Genomic DNA, 22533 nt, shown 5'->3' with positions numbered 1-22533 from the left:
TTTAAACTCTCCTGAGAGGGGAAAAATCACACCATTGGCAGATTTCTTGTGTACCAAATTGGAAGAGGCCATCCGGCAAGGTGTTGATGAGAAATCTGCAATACACTTAGCTGGTGAGGTAACGGGTAACCTTTAAGCTTTGAATGGAAACAGATCAAAACTAGAGTTCTGTCTACTCGGGTCACTGGCAGAGGAGGAAAATTTTCAGCAGTATATAGACTACATTAATGATCCAAAATCTGCAATTACTGACTTTATTCAAAAGTACGTTGAACAACATTGTAAAGACAAGAAGAACATATCAGAAATTCTAAACACTAAACTGGATGAATTTGAGAACATTATATTAAAGGCCATCAACAAATCAACTACAATAGTCAATGACAAACAGGGTGATATCAGTGAAGTGCTGGATACTTTCTGCTCTTAGCTTGGAAGTGATGTGAAGCAGTCAAGTCATGATCTCAAAAGGAGGCAATGACAAAAGCTCTCAAAACTGTGATGGAAAAGCTCAAAGATTTATTTTTCAAATGCTTTCAACTTACCTATCTTGTAAAAATGATTCATAAAAATCTATCTAAGCAGTTTTCTGGGTGCTGGGCACAGTGTCCATTCTGTGGTGCCGTATGCCCAAATACTATTTCCGGGCATGATGGTGACCACAGTGTTCAATACCATCGCTCTCGTGCTATGAAGGGTGGTAAATGGAAAAATACAAATTACTTTACTATAGATATCTGCTCTAGTCTTGTATCTAGTACAGATATATATTATGTGCTTGATGATGACAGACATATTTATTACAAAACATACAGAGATGGTGGACATCCTTACAATACTTGGTCTATTACTCCAGACAACCCATCATTGTCTTACTGGAAATGGGTGACTTGTTTCTTCCAACGTTGCTTTGAAAACCATTACAACTTCAAATTCACAGGCCGGGGGACAATTCCATCTGCCCAGATTATTTATTTACACAGAAGTTTATCCCTTTGATCTAAGAAGGAAGCTTAGTTACAATGTTTCAAGTTAAAAGACTTGGCAGAATGATGCTTTCTTTTGACAGCTGAGAGAGCAGATAAAATCTCTCCACTTGTTTATATGAAAGAATCAGTAAACTCTGCAGGAGAGATCGTCAGGGGAGGTGAATCGAGATCACGATTTTTTAACGATTAATTGTGCAGCTCTACTGGGTTGTAGATTGACTTTCTTTATCCTCAAAAATGCTTGAACAGCAATCTGTAGGATGTCTTGCATTTCAGTAGGATTTTCTCCTAAAATGTTACCCAGGCCAATAACAAATGTAGCCAGTTCATTGTCATGATTAAGTGTAGTTTTTTGTGAGAGCTCAACAGCTTTATGTCCTTCTGTATCTACCACAAGCACATAGTCAAAGTCCTTTTCCTGTCTGAGTTTGTTGTTAACCTCCAAAAGCTGCATAAATGCTCCTCTTGTACATCTGCCAGCGCTCACTGCAAAATAAAGACCAAACATAGCATTCAGTAAAGTGGACTTTCCAGTACTTTGTATACCTAATACAGAGAGGATATACAGCTTTTTATCTCCTAATATTTTAATCAGCTCATCCAGAATGGCTCCAATCCACCTCAATGGTAAATGTGAAGCATTACCATCCACCAGCTCAACCGGATACCCTGAGACCATGAGATTGGCAGCAACTTTTGGTAAAGTGAAAGAAAATGTATCTTTTTTTGAAAAAGTTTCTAACTCTTCATATATTTGCCCGATTTCCCTTAAAATGTGTTCAAGGTCAAAAGTTGAGACTTCAATTTCAACTGATATATTCTCTAATTCCCTTTTTCTTTTTTCTGTTTAACCATTTATTGCGGTATTCCTGGTAGAGCACTGAAAGAGTTTTGGAAGACAGATCATTCAAATACATGTTAAACCAATGAAAGAAGTACATTTGTAAATCTTGGCTATTTCATTGTAGGATCTGCAGCAAAGTTCTCATGAAGTCATTAAGGGAAAATGCAAGTTTAAGTTGTTTATCCCTTATATCCTTTTTATTAGACTCAATGTTGCACCGATGTTGCTCAATACTCATGTTACTTGTTTGCTTCAGTCTAGTCAATTCTTTATCTTTCTTACACCAATTATTCCAGAGATCTCCTTGTAAAGGCAGACATTCTTTCTTCAAAGCTGATACACTTTTTTCTTTTAATAATGACAGTAAAACCTTTGCTTGTTCCTTTCCCTGTTTTCATAGTTCTTTGTCTTCATCCACTACAAATCCATGTTCCCTGGCAATACTGGCACATATGTCAAGTGAATATCTTTTCTTTGAAATAGCCAACAAAGACTGTATAGTTTTTAATATCTGTTGTAACAATTCTGCTTCATTTCAGTTTTTCAAACTTATTCGTACTTTGGTTCCCTTAGCTGTAGGACTCTTCTCTTTGTCTGGTATTTGATCACCTCTGCGATTTTTATTTTTTGCGCTATAAACAAAATAAGAGCGACAATTTTGAAAAAAACGCATTATTTTTTACATTTTGCTGTAATAAATATCCCCCAAAAATATATAAAAAAACATTTTTTTTTCCTCAGTTTAGGCCGATACGTATTCTTCTATACATTTTTGGTAAAAAAAAATCACAATAAGCGTTTATTGATTGGTTTGCGCAAAAGTTATAGCGTTTACAAAATAGGGGATAGTTTTATGGCATTTTTATTAATAATTTTTTTTTTACTAGTAATGGCGGCGATCAGCGATTTTTATTGTGACTGCGACGTTATGGCGGACATGTCGGACATTTTTGACACATTTTTGGGACCATTGTCATTTATACAGCGATCAGTGCGATTAAAAATGTACTGATTACTGTGTAAATGACACTGGCAGTAAAGGGGTTAACCACTAGGGGCGGGGAGGGGTTAAGTCAGTACTAGGGAGTGATTACTAACTGTAGGGGGGATGGGCTAGCTGTGTCACTATGCTGATCACTGCTCCCGATGACAGGGAGCAGTGATCAGTGACACTTGTCACTAGCCAGAACGGGGAGATGTTGTTTACATCAGCATCTCCCCGTTCGTCCTCTCCGTGAGGCGATCGCGGGTATCCCCGCGGCGATCGAGTCCACGGGACCCGTGACCTGACTCACGGAGCCCCCGGCTGGCACACGCGCGTGCTGCCGGCGGCGCGCACGCAATGGCACGGCGGGGAATTCAAATGGACGTACCTGTAAGTCCATTTGCCCAGCCGTGCCATTCTGCCGACGTACATCGTCGTGCACCGGTCGGGAAGTAGTTAACAGCCACTGTAACAGATCTTCCCCTTTTGCATCAAATTCAGTGAATAGAATGACAATAACTGAGAAAATTCCTTCTAAGAATTTCACTTGCTGGTCATGTTCTCTGGCATCGCCATGTAGATTAGTGAATGCAATGCAGTTATCAAATGTGTCATCCTCTTTTCCACCTGGACAATACCAGGCAATCTCTTTCACTCCATTCATTAGAAAAGGATTTTGTGTGCTTCCTCTGCAATGTCTATGATAGAAGATATCATGCCTCTGTTTACTAATCAACCAGTTTATTAACTTTGATTTAGAGGTAGAAGATGAACCAAGGCGAATGAAGGATATGATGGGAGCCTCTGTTTCCTTAATGAACTTGTCATAAGATTTGCCACTTTTATTTTTCCACTTCTTTTTAACTTCCTGAAAAGCCCAAAGTGGGGACTCTATAGAACTTGTACTGGGAAGAGTTACCAAAAGTGGAAGAGCAAACTGACAAAATGAAAGTTTTGTGTAAAGATTAGGGATGAGCCGAACACCCCCAGGTTCGGTTCGCACCAGAACCTGCGAACGGACTGAAAATTTGCACGAACGTTAGAACCCCATTGACGTCTATGGGACTCGAACGTTCGAAATCAAAAGTGCTCATTTTAAAGGCTAATTTGCATGGTATTGTCCTAAAAAGGGTTTGGGGACCCGGGTCCTGCCCCAGGGGACATGTATCAATGCAAAAAAAACTTTTAAAAACGGCCATTTTTTCGGGAGCAGTGATTTTAATGATGCTTAAAGTAAAAAAAAAAAAAAAAAGTGAAATATTCCTTTAAATATCGTACCTGGGGGGTGTCTATAGTATGGCTGTAAAGTGGCACGTGTTTCCCGTGCCTAGAACAGTCCCTGCACAAAATGACATTTTTAAAGGAAAAAAAGTCATTTAAAACTGCTTGCAACTTTAATGTAATGTCGTGTCCTGGCAATATGGATAAAAATCAGTGAGACAAACGGCATGGGTACCCTCCAGTTTATTACCAGGCCCTTTGGGTCCTGTGTGGATATTAAGGGGTACCCCGCACCCAAATTAAAAAAAGGAAAGACGTGGGGCCCCAAGGCCCTATATACTCTGGACAGCAGTATACAGGCGGTGCAAACAAGACAGGGACTGTAGGTTTGTTGTTAAGTAGAATCTGTTTGTAATTTTGAACTGGTACATTTTTAAAGTGTAGCTCCAGCCAAAAAAATCTGTTTTTAAGCTTTTTGGAAAACATAGGGAACGGTTATCACCCCTGTGACATTTGCTTTGCTGTCTGTGCTCCTCTTCAGAAGATTTCACCTCACTTTTTGTCCCAATGACAAATGTTTTTTGAAAATTTGGGGTTTTTAGTGAAACAAGGATTGGTGATAAAGCACCAGTGGAAAGGAGAACATTTTTTCCCATATTAACTCTTATGCCCCGTACACACGGTCGGATTTTCCGATGGATAATGTCCGATCGGAGCGTGTTGTCGGAAATTCCGACCGTGTGTGGGCGCCATCGGACATTTTCCATCGGATTTTCCGACACACAAAGTTGGACAGCAGGAGATAAAATTTTCCGACAACAAAATCCGATCGCGTCAATTCCGACCGTGTGTGGCCTGTTCCGACGCACAAAGTGCCACGCATGCTCAGAAGAAATTCCGACACGGGACAGCTCGTTCTGGTAAACTTAGCATTCGCAGTGGATACAGCACTTTCGTCACGCTGCAATGTAAAAAATGGTTTAATACAGCGCACTCTCTTCTTCTTTATAATGTGACAAGAATTAAGTAGTTTTGCTGCTCATATTCACACACACACTTCTCACAAACTTTTATTTGTGTTTTTTTAGTGGGATTCCCTCAATTTATTGTTATTAGTTGTCACATCTGACAGTTTTATATTTTTTATGTGTTTTTTTTTTTTTGGTTTTTAAGCCTTTTTTTTTCTTTAATGTTTGGATTTTTTCCAAGGCTGATCTTTGTTCAATGTTATTTTTATTTTTACTCCAGAATATTTGTGTGTGTGTTTTGTGTGGCAAGTTACCCCAACACCATTGATATCTTTTATTATTTAATCTCCATGAGATTTTTTGTTGTTGGTGTCCCTGGTTCATTTCACATTGTATATTAGAAATGCACCTGAATCCTCACAAACAAACCATCATTTTTGAAGTAAAACACATAGGAGAGTATAATTCAAAACAAAAATCCTTTATTAAGGGCTCAGAACCAAACAAAGAGGAAGGCAACACTGGATCAACAGGAGAAATTAGTGAAGCCTGGGACCCCCAAGGCAGACATCAATTCTTCAACATCAAAACTTGGTGGCCTGAGGAGTCCATATGTAAGGGAGGGCAGTCTGATCCGGGATTCACAGAGACTCGGATAGCAGCAGATGACATCAGTGTCCCCAGGCTGTGTTACCACAAGAGGCTGCATCTTTTGGCCGACCAGACTGGATCCAGGGTCCTCACTCTCTGGTCTTCCTTTCACACTTCCTTCCGGGCTGTGGCTGTGCAGTTGGAGATGTGGCAGGAGGAGGAGTAGGACCTGGAGGAGGAGGAGGACCTGCAGGAGGAGGTGGAGGACCATCCCAAAGCTGTGTGTGAGGTGTAATTTGGCCCCTCATACCTTTAGCCAGAGCCTCAGATATGAGGGCCTCACACATGGCTTTTTGGCCCTCCTCCATCCTCTGCATTTTATATGCAATGAATGCAGCAAAGTTCTCCTGCCTGGTGTGTGGTGCTCCCAGGACCTCTGTAGCCCTACAAAAAAATCTGATAGCAGCCTCCTCTAGGGTACTCCTCCTACTGCCACTTTCTGTTTCCAGGGGGGGTGGAGGGACCTGCAGATCAGCCAGCCGGCTCGGCCCGGCCACCTCCTGGCTGAGACTTCCCTGTGTATGAAAAAGGGACATGGTTTTAGTTTTTGCATCATCAATCACAATCATAAATTACTACTCCAAACTAACATCTAGTTAACATCATTGATTGGACAAGCAGAAATATTTAGAGGAATGCTATACCTGGCTCAATCTGGGCTCCTCCACATGTGGCCTGGAAGGCCCAGGTTGGGCGTCAGAAGCCTCAGCCGGGGGGGAAGGAAGCGTGGAAGGAAGACCGGAGAGGGATGGCCTGGGTTCAGTCTGGCCTGCCAGAAAGTGCAGCTTGTCGTAGTACCACATCCTGGGGACATAGATGTCACCTGCTGCTCCGGATCTCTGTGAATCCAGGACTTTATAGCGCTCCTTCAGATATGTGTTCCTCAGGCCACCAATGATAAACTTTAAATAAGTGATGTCTGCCGTGGGGATCACCTGCTTCACAAATTCACACAATTGCTCCAGTGCTGCCTTCCTCTTTGCTTGGTTCTTGTAATGGGGGTGTTTAATCTCCCACAGACAGGGCAGCTCCCTTAGCATCTCTATGAAGACTAAAATGAAGTCCTTATCTTTCTGTACCATATCCATGTTCACTGCAAGACACAACACAAGACAAAGCCTAATGTCAGACAAAACTCTCCTAATCTTGTAACAATATAGGCCTCAATCTAGAAGCAGTATAGGCCCAAGTTTGTCTCTTACCTTCGTTCGTACGTTCGGCGCGTCCAATGCTCCTTCCTCCGCTCACAGATCCAACGTAATACGCACGCGTGTTACGCTTTATATACACTGCGCATGCGTGTAACTCCGCCCGCCCCTGACGTTCTTTCTAGTGTATTCCCCGCCCCTTTTCGTTCGGCGCAGTGGGGGAAGAGCATGATGGAGGACATACAGCAGGTGCGGGCTAATTGTAGCAACGAGGAGGAGGAAAGGGCGGATCCAGGCACGTCCCGATCCAGAAGGAGACGTTTTAAGGCCACAAATATGTCGTTTGGGGAGATGTTGGAGATGGTCGACATCATGAGGAAGTCCGACTATGACGGAAAATATGGGCCTTACCCCAACCCCAACATCCAAAAGGCCAAGATCATGGCGAAAGTGGTCAGGAGTCTAGAGCGGAATTTCGGGGTACGAAGGTCTAAAGATCAGCTCAGGAAGCGGTGGTCAGACCTGAAGTTGAGAGAGCCAGAGCAGTACCGAAAGATCCGGAGAGTGCTGCAAAAAAGTAAGTAGTTGTGCTGTGTTCCTATTCTTTTTCTGTCTTTATTACGTTCGTTCTGCTCCAATATGCTTTCATTAGTTGTAACGTTTCCAAAGGTCAACTTTAATGTTCATGGGCACATTATTCGTTCGTATCAAACATTTTTCTTTCGGCCTCTAGAACACCATTGTTTAGGCCATATGCATTTTCACACATTTTTGGGGGCCTACTTGGATGCCAAATATTTGTTTGTGTAGATGGGTTTGTTACTAGAATGAAATGCAAACTAGATTGTGTGTAAGGAGAGGACACTGAGCAGCTGTTTTCACATCTGGACACTGGAGCACTAGTGTGGGACACAAGAACACCATTTTTATTAGGGGGGCCACACAGGTGCTCCAGTGTATACTATAGGGGGGGTTACATCTGTGAAGCTTGTACCAAACAGGTAAAGTATTGCAGCTTGACAAAGGGCAATAAAAAATATACATCTTGGAACTCTGCTAAAATAGACAATTGTACCCCACTTCCAAGCAATGTTTCCTATTTCTATAGTTCTGCCATCAAATATCTGTGTGCTAAGTATACCATTTTTGTTTTACATAGGGGAGAAAAGACTCGGAGGACACCACTCATCCCAGGAGAACAGAGACCTCCCACCTCTGGAAGAAGGGGAAATACCGCAAACACAAGATGCTGAGCAGGAGGAAGAAGAAGACGTGGTGGAGATTGTCACCACAACAGGTGAGTGTCTGCGACCACAGGCTCAGGTAAAAGAGATGGATGGTGGCAGATTTTTTAGACCTTTTTTTTGTTCTTTATCTCTTTTTAGGTGATCGTGATGTGAGGGATCCAGAACGCTTTACATCTGAAAGTGCCCAGATACTCATCGGGGAGATCATGGGGTGTAATCTCCAATTGCAAAACATACATCAACAAATCACTGATGTTATTAAAAAAAATAATAACATCATTGATGTTTTGGGGCAAATTTAAACCCCACAAAATCACCTGTTTTAGCGTTCCAAAATTTTTTCAATGTTTAGAAAAGCCAAATTTGGAGGATGCACACAGTGTGCCAACATGTGCTATCTGCCATCACGGGAGATCAATGGACGCGTTTTGGGGGGCAACCCCTTCCTCAATTATAAAGTAGCGTTGAGGAAGGGCTTGCTCCCCCCAAACACGTCCCTTGATCCCCCCTGATGGCAGATAGCACATGTGGACATTTGTAAATTGGTGTGCATCTTCCAAATTTGGCTTTTCCAGGGGTGATTTCCCCCCATCTGAACGCTATATCAAACACAGTTCATAAATACTGATGTCTGATATAGCCTTCAGGTTTTACCTAATGTGAACTTTGTAAGTTCAAGTTTTTTGGCTTTCTTGTTGGTTTTACACAGGCCTGTTTTATCTGAAATGGATATTTTGATTTTTCATAATGCTACTGCAAACATTGTTATACAACAAACATGTTGGTTTGTTTTAAAAACCTTTGGTAAATGCGCATGTGATTGTGCAGGTATAAAAAAGTGCCTTACTCAAGAATGTGTGGATTATTGTCTCAACACTACAACACTTTTGGGGTGATGTAATTGTTGTTTTATGCACAAATGGGGGTTATTTCCTAAGGGCAAATCCTCTTTGCACTACAAGTGCAGGTTCAGTGCAGTTGCAAGTGCACTTGTAGTGAAATGTGTTTTTGCATTTAGGAAGTACCAGCCAACACTGTTTTTTATAAGGTTACCCAATCACGACATTTTCTGCACTCAACACATTTCTGTCAGGGTCAGCTAAAACAAACACAAGCAGTAAATGTCCACCAAGAATTTCTTTTGGTTGTTTTTTATTTGAAAAAGGTGTCACATATTGTCTGGCATATTGATAGCCCCCCTACCCGCAAAGAACTCCAGGTATCGTAACCGGACATCACGGGCATTCAGGGAGGGCAAGCCAGGAAGGCCACTTTCAAGTGCCGTCATTGTTGATGTATTTGGGATTCCGGCCTCAGGCCCAACTGAGCCAGCATAGTTTGCTGAATGTTTTCGTAGAAAATTATGGAGAACACAGCAGGCAAGTATTATATGGTTCAGTTTATACTCCGCCATATGGATGGGTGTCATAAATAATCGGAACCGGCTGGCCAGGATTCCAAATGTGTTCTCCACCACTCTTCGGGCTCTGGCCAGCCGGTAATTAAAAACCCTCTGTTCCGGGGTGAGGGTCCTCATCGGGAATGGCCGCATCAGGTGGTCCCCCAGCGCAAATGCTTCATCAGCAACGAACACAAATGGGAGACCTTCAACATTGTCCTCTGGAGGTGGCAAGTCCAAGCTGCCATTCTGGAGACGCCTGTAGAACTCCGTCTGGGCGATCACTCCACCATCGGACATCCGGCCATTCTTCCCCACGTCCACATACAAGAAGTCGTAATTAGCCGACACCACCGCCAACATCACTATACTATTAAACCCCTTGTAATTATAATAGTACGACCCCGAGTTGTGTGGTGGGACGATGTGGACGTGTTTCCCATCAATTGCCCCTCCGCAGTTAGGAAACTCCCACCGCTGGGCAAAGTGGGAGGCCACAGTCTGCCATTCCTGTGGCGTGGAAGGAAACTGTTGAGTAAAAAACAAGAAACATTACTATTTTTTCACAGAAACTTGGCAAGCAGATTAGACACAAACATTATGGGTCAACCTCCAGATAGCATTTATTAAGGGGAATTTAACAACAACAAAGTATAAGGTACACCTATCATATTCCCCCCCCCCCCTCATGGGCCATTTCTAACATTATAGGGGGGGGGGAACTCTTGGACAGGTAACCCTCTTCACTTCATTGAGAGATGAATGCCTAAATACAGGGTATTACTTGGAACAGCCCCTCCTTAGTTACACTATTGGCAGCCCACTGGACAGGTAAGAAGTGTCATAATACAAAGATATAAATACACACTGTACACATTTGAGGACATTTGAACATTCTGCTATTACCTATCAAGATCATAATAGGATACAAGAACTTTAAACAGTACCATTGGAAAGTATACAGGCAGGCCCTTGCACTACATGCTTTGGGGAATTCATCCATAAATCTGACCAGTAAAGAGATGGGTATAGTGTGTATGGGTTTGGCAAAGTCAGCAGATAGATGATTGAAGATAGAGAATTGGGATCAGCTGACTTAGCAGTTGGGGGAGGGAGGGTTACAAAAAATTTGGGGACACCACAAAAAAAAGCCTCTGGCCCTCTGCCTGAATTTAAATCAAAAATAACATTTCCAAACATTTTAGGGGGTGTTTGGGGTAAAGGACTACTATGGAGCTGATAAAATACATTGTTAAGTGACTACATGAGGTGAATATAGGGCAGGAGACACCATGCTGGAGAGGTTATTGAAGGGCAAATATGTATGAAGGACCTAAAATAATAATTACATAAAAATCCAGCATGCATGAGGACAAAGGGGACATTCACAGCATATTACAATCATGGTAATTAGGGAATGAGGAAAGAAATACAATATATTAGCAAACATTCAATACAATAAAATGTGATATAAAAGGATAAAAATCTTACCTTCATATACTCCTTCTGCAGGACCTGAATGATGGCAGAACAGGTCTCTGGGATAATGATCCCCAGAGCCTGGGGGGAGATGCCTGTCGAGAACTTGAGGTCCTGCAGGCTTCTCCCTGTGGCCAAATACCGCAAGGTAGCGACCAACCTCTGCTCCGGAGTGATGGCTTGCCCCATGCAGGTATCCTGCCTGCTGATATAGTGGGTCAGCGAAGCCAACAAACGGTGAAACATGGGGTCCGTCATCCTGAGAAAGTTCCTGAAATCATCAGGATTATTCTCACGGAGCAAAGGCATATGACAGAACTGGTCACGCTGAAGCAACCAATTCTTGGTCCATGAACTCCTCCCCTGTTCATGGACTGGACTTGTGTCAAGGTCAGGACCCCAACACCAAGCCCCCGCACAGCACGAACTCTACGAGGAGTACGCATACGCAACATGGCTAGAAAACGGTCGGCTGCTCAGAACAAAGTAACAGAACGCACTGAAGAACAGCAAGGCCTGTGAAGAGCGACCTGAAAAACAGTAACGAACGAACAAGAATACAATAACTAAGTCACGCGGAACTTGCTTGCACGCACTGAAGAGCAGATACAAACCCACAAGCACAAACTGAACGTCAGAAAACGATCTGAAAGCCACGAGTCTGAAAAAGCGCGAATCGTCTCTCACCAAACTTTTACTAACACGAGATTAGCAAAAGGAGCCCAAAGGGTGCCGCGCTTGGTTCTGAACCGGCCTTTTCTAGTCTCGTCGTACGTGCTTGACGTCACCGCGTTGTTGGCGATCGGAAATTCCGACAACTTTGTGCGACCGTGTGTAGGCAAAACAAGTTTGAGCCAACATCCGTTGGAAAAAATCCTAGGATTTCGTTGTCGGAATGTCCGAACAAAGTCCGACCGTGTGTACGGGGCATTACAGGAGAGAATTTCCCTTCCTATGGGGTAGATTCGTTTTCATCTCACTTCCTGTTGTCTCCTTCCGTTTGCAAGTAGGAGTCGTTTGTAAGTTGGATGTTTGAAAGTAGGGGCCTGCCCTATATACTCAGCAGAAATTTGGGCCTTAGGTGTTGTTGTGGCCTCAACACTGTAAGCCCTCACAGGGCCCTGCTGTGAAATATTAGATCAAGAATTGTAATTACATGCCCCTGTTGAACAGGGCCAGAAAAATTGGGCCTTTGGTGATGGTAGTGCTGGTGCCACAACACTGTAAGTCCTCACAGTTACTCTTGGTGGGCGCTGGAACGGGCCCTACTGTGAAATATTCGATCAAAAATTCTAATTACATGCCCCTGTTGAACAGGGGCTGAAAAATTGGGCCTTTGGTAGTGGTGGTGGTGCTGGTGGCACAACATTGTTATGCCCCGTACACACGGTCGGACATTGATCGGACATTCCGACAACAAAATCCTAGGATTTTTTCCGATGGATGTTGGCTCAAACTTGTCTTGCATACACACGGTCACACAAAGTTGTTGGAAAATCCGATCGTTCTGGACGCGGTGACGTAAAACACGTACGTCAGGACTATAAACTGGGCAGTAACCAATAGCTTTCATCTCTTTATTTATTCTGAGCATGCGTGGCACTTTGTGCGATGGATTTGTGTACACACAATCGGAAATTCCGACAACGGATTTTGTTGTCGGAAAATTTTATAACCTGCTCTCAAACTTTGTGTGTCGGAAAATCCGATGGAAAATGTGTGATGGAGCCCACACACGGTCGGAATTTCTGACAACAAGGTCCTATCACACATTTTCCGTCGGAAAATCCGACCGTGTGTACGGGGCATAAGTCCTCACAGTTAATCTTGGTGGGCGCAGAAACGGGCCCTGCTGTGAAATATTCAATTAAGAATTGTAATTACATGCCCCTGTTGAACAGGGCCAGAAAAATTGGGCCTTTGGTGGTGGTGCTGGTGGCACAACACTGTAAGTCCTCACAGTTAATCTTGGTGGGCGCAGAAACGGGCCCTGCTGTGAAATATTAGATCAAGAATTGTAATTACATGCCCCTGTTGAACAGGGGCTGAAAAATTGGGCCTTAGGCACTGGTGCTGGTGACACAACACTGCAACCCCTCACAGATAGTCTAGTTGGAACGCAGGAACGAGCCCTGCTGCAAAGTATTGCATCAAAAATTGTAATTACACGCCCCTGTTAAACAGGGGCTGAAAAATTGGGCCTTAGGCACTGGTGGCGGCGCCCAGAACCAAAAATGTTCTTACAAGCTATCAGCATGATCATTGAGGAGGAAGAGGATAATTACTCAGGATAGTCACTCAGCATCAGCATAGGCAGTCTTTAAAGGGATCTGAGATTTCAAAAAAAATTATTCGGTTACATCAGCATCAGGTGCTTGGTAGCTGGTGGTGATCCAAGACTGATTCATTTTTATGAAGGTCAGTCAATCGACTGAGTCGGTGGACAGACACACCCTGTGATCGGTTACAAAGCCTCCAGCAGCACTGAATGTGCGTTCCGAATGAACGCTGGATGCAGGACAGGCCAGTAGCTCAATTGCATACTGTGCAAGCTCTGGCCAGTGATCCATCCTCAAGACCCAGTAACCCAGAGGATTTTCGGTGGGAAAGGTGTCCAAGTCAGATCTTGCCCCTAGGTATTCCTGCACCATGTAAAACAAATGCTGCCGATGGTTGCTGGAACCGATCATACCTTGGGGCTGCGGACTAAAAAATTGTCTGAACGCATCGGTCAGGCGGCCACCTTCTCCACCGCTCCTTCTTTGACTGACCGAAGCCTCAGCAACACATTGTCCAGAAACAGGAGTTTGTAACCTCCCAGTCTCTGGGAATGCGTTGCACAGACCTTTCTGCAAGGCCTCCCGAAGATGTTTCATCCTCTGCTCCCTCTGCGACGGCAAAATAATGTCCGCAACCTTACCCTTGTAACGTGGATCAAGGAGGGTTGCCAGCCAGTATTGGTCCTTCTCCTTGATACCACGAATACGAGGATCCTTCTGCAGGCTTTGCAGGATCAGGGAGGCCATGCAGCGTAGGTTTGCTGAGGCATTCGGTCCGGAGTCCTCTGGGTCACTAAGGACAACACGTCCGCAGCCACCTCCTCCCAGCCACGTACAAGTCCATGTGTTTCTTGGGACTGATCCCTTAAAGACTGCTGCTGATGCTGAGTGCCAGGCTCCACCTCCATACTGACACAATCCTCCTCCTCGTCCTCTTCCTGTGTGATCAGCGGGCACGCAGGAACACTGTCTGGATAAAAGGGGCCTTGAGAGCTAAGGAAGTCCTCCCCTTCCTGCCTCTGTTCTGCCTCAAGTGCCCTTTCCATTATTCCAGGCAGCGTGTGCTCCAACAGGTGGACAAGAGGGACAGTGTCACTGATGCATGCACTGTCACTGCTCACCATCCTCGTGGCCTCCTCAAATGGTGACAGGACAGTGCATGCATCCCTGATCATGGCCCACTGGCGGGGGGGAAAAAAAAAACAAGCTCCCCTGACCCTGCCCTGGTGCCATAGTCGCACAGGTACTCATTGATGGCCCTCTGCTGCATGTGCAGCCGCTGCAGCATGGCCTGCGCTGAGTTCCAGCTGGTGGGCATGTCACAGATTAGGCGGTTCTTGGGCAGGTTAAATTCCTTTTGGAGGTCTGCCAGCCGAGCACTGGCATTATATGACCGGCGGAAATGCACACAGACTTTCCTGGCCTGCCTCAGGACATCCTGTAAGCCCGGGTACCTGCCCAAGAACTGCTGCACCACCAAGTTAAGGACGTCAGCCAAACAGGGCACATGGGTCAGTTGTCCCTGTCGGAGGGCGGAGAGGAGGTTGGTGCCATTGTCGCAAACCACCATTCCTGCCTTAAGTTGGCGTGGCATCAACCACCTCTGAACTTGCCCCTGCAGAGCTGACCGAACCTCTGCCCCAGTGTGGCTCCTGTCCCCCAAGCACACCAGCTCAAGCACCGCATGGCATCTTTTAGCCTGCGTACTTGCGTAGCCCCTTGAACGCCTACGGAGCACCGCTGGTTCCGAGGACAAAGCACAGGAAGAGGCCATGGAGGAAGAAGAAGAGGAGGGGGTAGAGGAGAAAGGTGTGTCACAATCATTAGTAGTGGCATTTTGGAGGCGTGATGGCAAAACAACCTCCAACACTACTGCACCTTGTCCTGCATCCTTCCCAGCTTCCAGAAGAGTCACCCAATGACCCAATGGTGAAACTTAGGTAACGTCCCTGTCCATGCCTGCTGGACCATGAGTCAGTGGTAATATGCACCTTACCGCTGACCGCCCTGTCCAGCGAGGCATGGACATTGCCTTCCACATACCGGTAGAGAGCCGGAATCGCCTTCCGTGAGAAAAAGTGGCGTTTGGGTACCTGCCACTGAGGAACCGCACATTCCACAAACTCACGGAAGGGGGCAGAGTCTACCAACTGAAAAGGCTGCAGTTGAAGTGCTAGCAATTTTGCCAAGCTAGCATTCAACCGCTGGGCATGTGGATGGCTGGGAGCGAACTTCTTTCGGTGGTGCAGCAGCTGGGGCAGGGAAATTTGCCTGGTACAATTTGACGTTGGTGTACCGAAAGCAGATTGCCCACAAATACTTGGCTGTGACACACCTAATTCTATCCCTTCATTCCTCTCAGTGCAGGTCTCAGAGAGGACTGAAGGTATAGTGGGGTTGGAGATCTCAGCTGATGAGGAGCAAGGAGAGGTCCTCTGTTTTTTGGTGTGGGTCTTTTAGATACGCTTGCCAACGAACTGCATGGCAGGTCAACATATGTCTGGTCAAGCATGTGGTGCCCAAGCGGGAGATGTTTTGGCCACGCGAGATACGCTTGAGACATATGTTGCAAATAGCAGCAGTGCGATCTGATGCACTCGTCTCAAAAAAGGCCCACACCAAAGAACTTTTGGAATAACGCTCAGAGACAGCAGCGCCCTGCACATGCGGAGCTTTGGGGTGTGATGCAGTCAGTGTGCTGCCCTTAGGCTGGCCCCTGGAGGGCATTCTGCCTCTTTGGTGATGTGCCTTCTCCTCCTCTCTCCTATCAGGCACCCACGTTGAATCAGTGACCTCATCATCCCCTCCCTCCTCATCACTGGAGCAAACCTGGCAGTATGCTGCAGCAGGGGGAGCATGACTGCCAGATTGCTGTCCTTCTTGGGCACCCCCTCTGTCCGTGCTCACGTTACTGCCTTCATCTAGCTCAGTATCAACATCAGAGCCTTCTAAACGCTGGGCATCCTCCTGGAGAATGTACCCAACACTCTGGTCAAACAGTTCGAGGGACTCCTCAGGAGGACATGGTGGGGCTAGGGAAGGAGTCACTGATGCCATTGAGCCGAGGGAAGAGGCCGCGTTGGCAGCTGCTTTGCCAGACAAAGTACCCTGAGCATGGGTGAGAGAGGATGAGGAGGATGAGGACGGCTTGGTCATCCACTCGACCAAGTCTTCCGCATGTTGCGGCTCAACACGGCCAGCTGCCGAAAAAAAGGCCAAGCGTGTCCCACGGCCACGTGCTGATGAGGATGCACCGTCTCCACGACCAGCACTGTTGCCTCTAGACACAGAGCCTGCTTGCCCTCTTTTCTTTTCAATTTTCTTTATTAAAGGTTTTGCAAATTATACAAAATGGCATGAACAATCAGTCAGCAATCATACTGCTTGCCCTCTTTTATTTGCTTGTGACTGTCTGCCTCTCCTTGTTGGCCTTCCAGACATACTAATGGCCGGTAGCTGCACTAAGCTGGGATATATATATATATATATATATATATATGTACTGATACTGCAGCTAGTAAAATCAACTGTCTGCCTGTAGTATGAAAACACCACCAACCTTTTACAGGTAGCTTTAGCTGAACACTGTGCAGAGCTTGCAAAAAATTAACTTGTAGCTTATTTAGCTGCCTGCGGTAGTGATAGGATTAGGAAGACACCACCAACCTTCTACAGGTAGCTTTAGCTGAACACTGTGCAGCGCTTGCAAAAAACTAACTTGTAGCTTATTTAGCTGCCTGCGGTAGTGATAGGATCAGGAAAACACCACCAACCTTCTACAGGTAGCTTTAGCTGAACACTGTGCAGAGCTCGCACTACACTAACTTATAGCTTATTTAGCTGTCTGCGGTAGTGATAGGATCAGGGAAACACCACCAACCTTCTACAGGTAGCTTTAGCTGAACACTGCGCAGAGCTCGCACTACACTAACTTGTAGTTTTAGCTGAACACTGTGAGGAGGATGCACTACACTAACTTGTAGCTCATTTAGCTGCCTGCGGTAGTGATAGGATCAGGAAAACACCACCAACCTTCTACAGGTAGCTTTAGCTGAACACTGTGCAGAGCTCGCACTACACTAACTTGTAGCTTATTTAGCTGCCTGCGGTAGTGATAGGATCAGGAAAACACCACAAACCTTTTACAGGTAGCTTTAGGTGAACACTGTGCAGAGCTCGCAAAAAACTAACTTGTAGCTTATTTAGCTGCCTGCGGTAGTGATAGGATCAGGAAAACACCACCAACCTTCTACAGGTAGCTTTAGCAGAACACTGTGCAGAGGTCGCACTACACTAACTTGTAGTTTTAGCTGAACACTGTGAGGAGGACGCACTACACTAACTTGTAGCTTTAGCTGAACACTGCAGAGGTCGCACTACACTAACTTGTAGTTTTAGCTGAACACTGCACTAACTGTAAATAGTCTAGCTGCCTGACTGTGGTACTAATAGGATCAAAAGAACACCAGCAATTTTCTTCAGGTAGCTGTAAATACTGTAACAAGACAAGCCTGCCTGTCAGTAGCAAGATAACAGGAACGGATCTAGCTAAACTGAATACAGTGTGTATATATATATGTATATATATATATATATATATATATATATATATATATATATATATATATACACACACACAACACCTGGGATGCATATATATACACAATACACTGTAAGTGCAGCTAACTCACTGACTGTCCTGCCTAATCTATCTAGCTTAAATCGAATTACACTGTCTCTCTGTCTATCTATCTCAACGCCGGAACACACACTACACAGGGCCGCCGTGTAGGCGGCCTTATATAGTGTTGGCCTTGGCTTTGGCCAATTACGGCTCTCTGTTCAGGCGATGCTGTGATTGGCCAAGCATGCGGGTCATAGTGCATGCTTGGCCATTCATCAGCCAGCAATGCACTGCGATGCCGCAGTGAATTATGGGCCGTGACGCGCCACACGAATTTGGCACGAACGGCCCATATCGTTCGCAATTCGGCCAAAAGGGTGAACAGACAATGTTCGAGTCGAACATGGGTTCGACTCAAACATGAAGCTCATCCCTAGTAAAGATATTGTCTAATGAAATAATTCGCACAATGGAATATTGACATTTGGACATCCATTGGGTGAATAGGTTGTTCGCTGTTTGAATTTTGCTGCTCCAAATCTTCATTTTCATCATCTAGAAATTGTTTTAAAAGATCAGTTGTGTCCATGTTTTCTTCTTTTCGAATGCTCCTCACCTCTGCATGGACAGGTTCACTATTACATTCACACTGCACATATCTTGCACGATAGTCCAACGTAGGTAATTTATGCAGGTAATGGAGAGGAAGTTGTTTTTCTTCAGGAATCCGTTCTTCAACCAAAGAAGGCTGAAAATCTTATGAAAATCAGCATTCTTCATTTTTTGTGGGTAATACTTCTCAAGGTCCAGTCTCTTCAGCAGTAGTAAAAAGTATTTGTCAATGCAGCTGTAATCAGTTGTTATATAATTTTTAGTAGATGTTTTTTTTTCCTTGCATACATTATTCAGCTCAGTGGCAATCTTATTTTTTTCCAGTTCTATGTCTGTTGATTCCCCATAGCTAAATGTTCTAAGCTCTTTTTCTATGTTGTACCATTCATGTTCTGAATATTGTTTAATTATTTTATTGACATCAGGAGAAATATGTCCTGCCATATGTGTCTTCATAAAATGTAGACGTTCTGTTTTTAGTTCTAGAGACATTTCTTGGTATTCACCTACAGGTGTCAGGGCTGTGTACAGGACAAAAGCTTGAGCCCGATCAGTGCACTGACTCCTGATGCTTGTGTACTCTGTATACTTAAAGGTTTCTTGCATCTGATGTTTTAGAAACTCTATTTCTTTGTATCCTAAAAGATTTTTAAAGTTGTAGTTTTGAATACTGTACCCAGAGTTGTTGGCAATACAGAGCAACAGTAATGCCCTGTACACACGATAGGATTTTCCGCTGGAAAATGTGTGATAGGACCTTGTTGTCGGAAATTCTGACCGTGTGTGGGCTCCATCGCACATTTTCCATAGGAATTTCCGACACACAAAGTTTGAGAGCAGGCTATAAAATTTTCCGACAACAAAATCCGTTGTCGGAAATTCCGATCGTGTGTACACAAATCCGACGCACAAAGTGCCACGCATGCTCAGAATAAATTAAGAGACAAAAGCTATTGGCTACTGCCCCGTTTATAGTCCCGACGTACGTGTTTTACGTCACCGCGTTCAGAACGATCAGATTTTCCGACAACTTTGTGTGACCGTGTGTATGCAAGACAAGTTTAAGCCAACATCCGTCGGAAAAAATCCATGGATTTTGTTGTCGGAATGTCCGACCGTGTGTACAGGGCATAATTCTGTTTCCATTTGATTGTTTTTTTCTTACGGCACTTAAAAAGGAATACAATGAAAGACTAACCTTCATTGTAGCTTTATTCTTTGCTTGACATTGATGATCACTGGATGAGTTTGTATTGACAGTAACTTACAGAACTTCTTCCGCAGAATTCTCTAAAATACTAAGAAGCTCTTCAAAATCGGACATATTAACAGCACGTCCTTATTAGAGTCATATATCCATCTCATAATACGTGACGTATTGGGAAAACTTTCAATGGAATACATTTGAGGCTCCACTAAAGATTTCATTAAAGCTTTTATAAGGTTTGTGTCTTCTGTAGAATTATCTTTGTATTTGTCAATAATACTTACTAAAAATGCTTGCAGGTTTTTATCTTACAGACAAATATTCTTACAAGCACTGTAACTTCCTGTTGTTTTACAGAGTTCCACTTTAAAGTCATTTAACTCCTGCAAGTGTTTTTCTGCATTACTTGCGTCCCAGAACTCCATACTCTGCCACAATAAATTGGCTTTTTCTAAAGCATTTTGTAATTTTTTTCTCCAATCATCATTTCTGTGGTGAGGTCTCTGACATGTAACGGTCAATCAAACTGAAGTTTTAAATTATCTGTAAACTCCTCCTTATGATTGTCCACAATAATCTTCCACACTGGTATCGGCTGAAGTCCACAATCTATGACACTCCAGGTTTTGTTACTGGTTATTAAACCAGATTTCCACTGTGGGAGAGAATCAGCCTCGGATGGACCTCCAGTTTTAGTAACAAACAATTGAACATCTTTCTGAAGGTTGGATGTTTTTGAAATGTGCACAGATCCCTGTGTATTTGCTTTTGACCCATCAATATCTCCTCCAAATCCAGCAAAACTGACACCCACATACACATTTAGTGCTTCAGAGGTCATCCTTTTTGCTTCTTCCAACTTGCTGCTGTCTACTCCTTCCATGGATGCCTTCCACCAGAGTATTCCACCAAGATTTGTCCAAGATTAGCATGTGAGCCAAACCTCTGGAAAAACTCTGAACAATTTGTTTTTAAAATTGGTACATTTGAATCCATTCTGTAATGCATTTAGAGCAGAGGTAGAAAGTTTCAGCTAATCCTTTCTGAAGTAACAGGATGCTAAAGGATTGTAATTCTATCTGGTGGTGCAAACATAGGCATGTTGAACTGACTGTTTGCTTGTGTTCTCAGACTCTAAAGAATTGTTATAGCCAAAACTACTTTTTAGACCAAATCCCATGAATCCTGCAGTAATTGAGCCACCTAAACTTATCCCAATTTTCTCAACTGTTCTATGAAAATTTGATTCCGTTTTCTGAGAGGTAAATTCTTTTTGTTCAAAAATAGGACTTTGTTCTGGTCCAACAAGTTTGAAGCCCTCTGGGATACACAAAAGGGATCACGTTTCTTAAAAATATCTTCTGCGTTTTTGGTTTGGAAAATTCCCTCTAGTGCTAGGCCTCCAGATGAATGTATGTTGAATGACCTCTTCATCAGTTAAGTTTTCTGTTTTTGAAAATGACATTTCTCTAAAGTAAATCTGTTTTTCAAAGTAATTTATGAGATCCAACAATGATTTCTCAGGAAGTGCTGAGTATTCAGGAGAAACTTCCAGAATCTTCCACATTTCTTTTTCACGCTCTTTAACAATGTCATCATGTCGACTTATTCCTTCAGATGTCATTTTTTTAACTCTGCTATTAGATTATGTGCTTGTTTATTTTTCTCCTTTATGAATTGCTTTCTCTTTTCTTGAAATTCAGAAATGTTTGCACCGCTGTGAGGTATATTAAACAAATCATGTAATGCCCTCTTTTCCCAGGGATAGCAAATTTTTTCCTCTATCACAGAGCAGTCTTCGGGCTCAATATAGTTTAATGATTGAATATTTTGTATACCCAAACATTCTTCTAAGATGGAAAGCCAGTACTTAGGATCCAAACCTTTCTCCTCCAGTTTATTGGTAAGATCAGTATTGGCAGAACAGTTGTTGGGTTTATGGCCTGACATCTCTATAAATTCAATAAAAATTTTTTTAGGAAGATACATTTTAATTTAAAATATGTACATATTTCAAACTCCAAACACCCCCAACCCCCCGATCCCTGCTGCACAAAGCTGGTCTCATGTCAGTCTCCCACTGTCCCCAGCAGCCACTATAGCAGCTGAACTCTTAAAATCTTCCTTACATAATCTGTGGGTAGCTTCATAACGCAGGCACTAGTGAGTGGTAATTGGCCAATGAGGCCATGTGACCGTGATGACCAATATGAATCTCTGTTGAGACTTCTTTCTTCTGGAACCTGGTCCCCAAGGAAGGCTGAAAAGGCCATATTAACCAGTCACAGCTTACCATAGCCTGCATTATGATGCTACACAGCTGCCGGAGCCATGTGGTAAAGATTTTGAGTGTGCAGCTGTCAGGGGCAGTGGGAGAGTGACATGGGACCAGCTATGTGCAGGGGTAAGAAGGGGGGTTCCAGGTAGAGTTTTTTCAGAATTACTTCAGCTTTTCATTGTTTATGAAAAGGTGAACTTGCCTTTTATAGTGCACCTTGCAGTACAGTTCAAGGTCCACATAAAATATCAGCTAATGTTAGTAGTTACAAAATGTACCTATAAAGAAAAAGGTTATATTTATCTATACACCATACCTCTGTATTCTGCATCGCTGGGTGAAATGCAGAGCAGGCAAACTTTTGCAAGAAGACACTTCAGTTCATTGCAAGAGCATCTTCTCTCAAGATCTTGGCTGCTCTGACTGTATCCCCCAGGGGCTAACCAGGAGTGTGACATCAACCTCACCTAGGCGTCGTAGGTGGTAGATGGAGATAAGGTAAGTATTAATCTAACTTTTCTTTACAGGTATGTTTTGGAACTGGTAGCATTAAAGTGATTGTAAACCCTCACATATACCAAGTGAAGTGAACAGCCTCAGGT

At 43.8% G+C, this 22533-nt stretch overlaps 1 pseudogene; it reads right to left on the bottom strand.

Annotated features, from left to right (window-relative positions):
- Positions 1 to 597: 597 nt before the first annotated feature.
- LOC141102865 (interferon-induced very large GTPase 1-like) lies at positions 598 to 21603 on the bottom strand (annotated as a pseudogene).
- Between the last annotated feature and the right edge of the window lie 930 nt (positions 21604 to 22533).

The sequence above is a fragment of the Aquarana catesbeiana genome, linkage group LG07, assembly GCF_042186555.1.
Source record: "Aquarana catesbeiana isolate 2022-GZ linkage group LG07, ASM4218655v1, whole genome shotgun sequence".
NCBI lineage: Eukaryota > Metazoa > Chordata > Amphibia > Anura > Ranidae > Aquarana > Aquarana catesbeiana.
The sequence above is the reverse complement of the archived record's forward strand: the minus strand, read 5'-3'. Positions and strand labels throughout refer to the sequence as shown.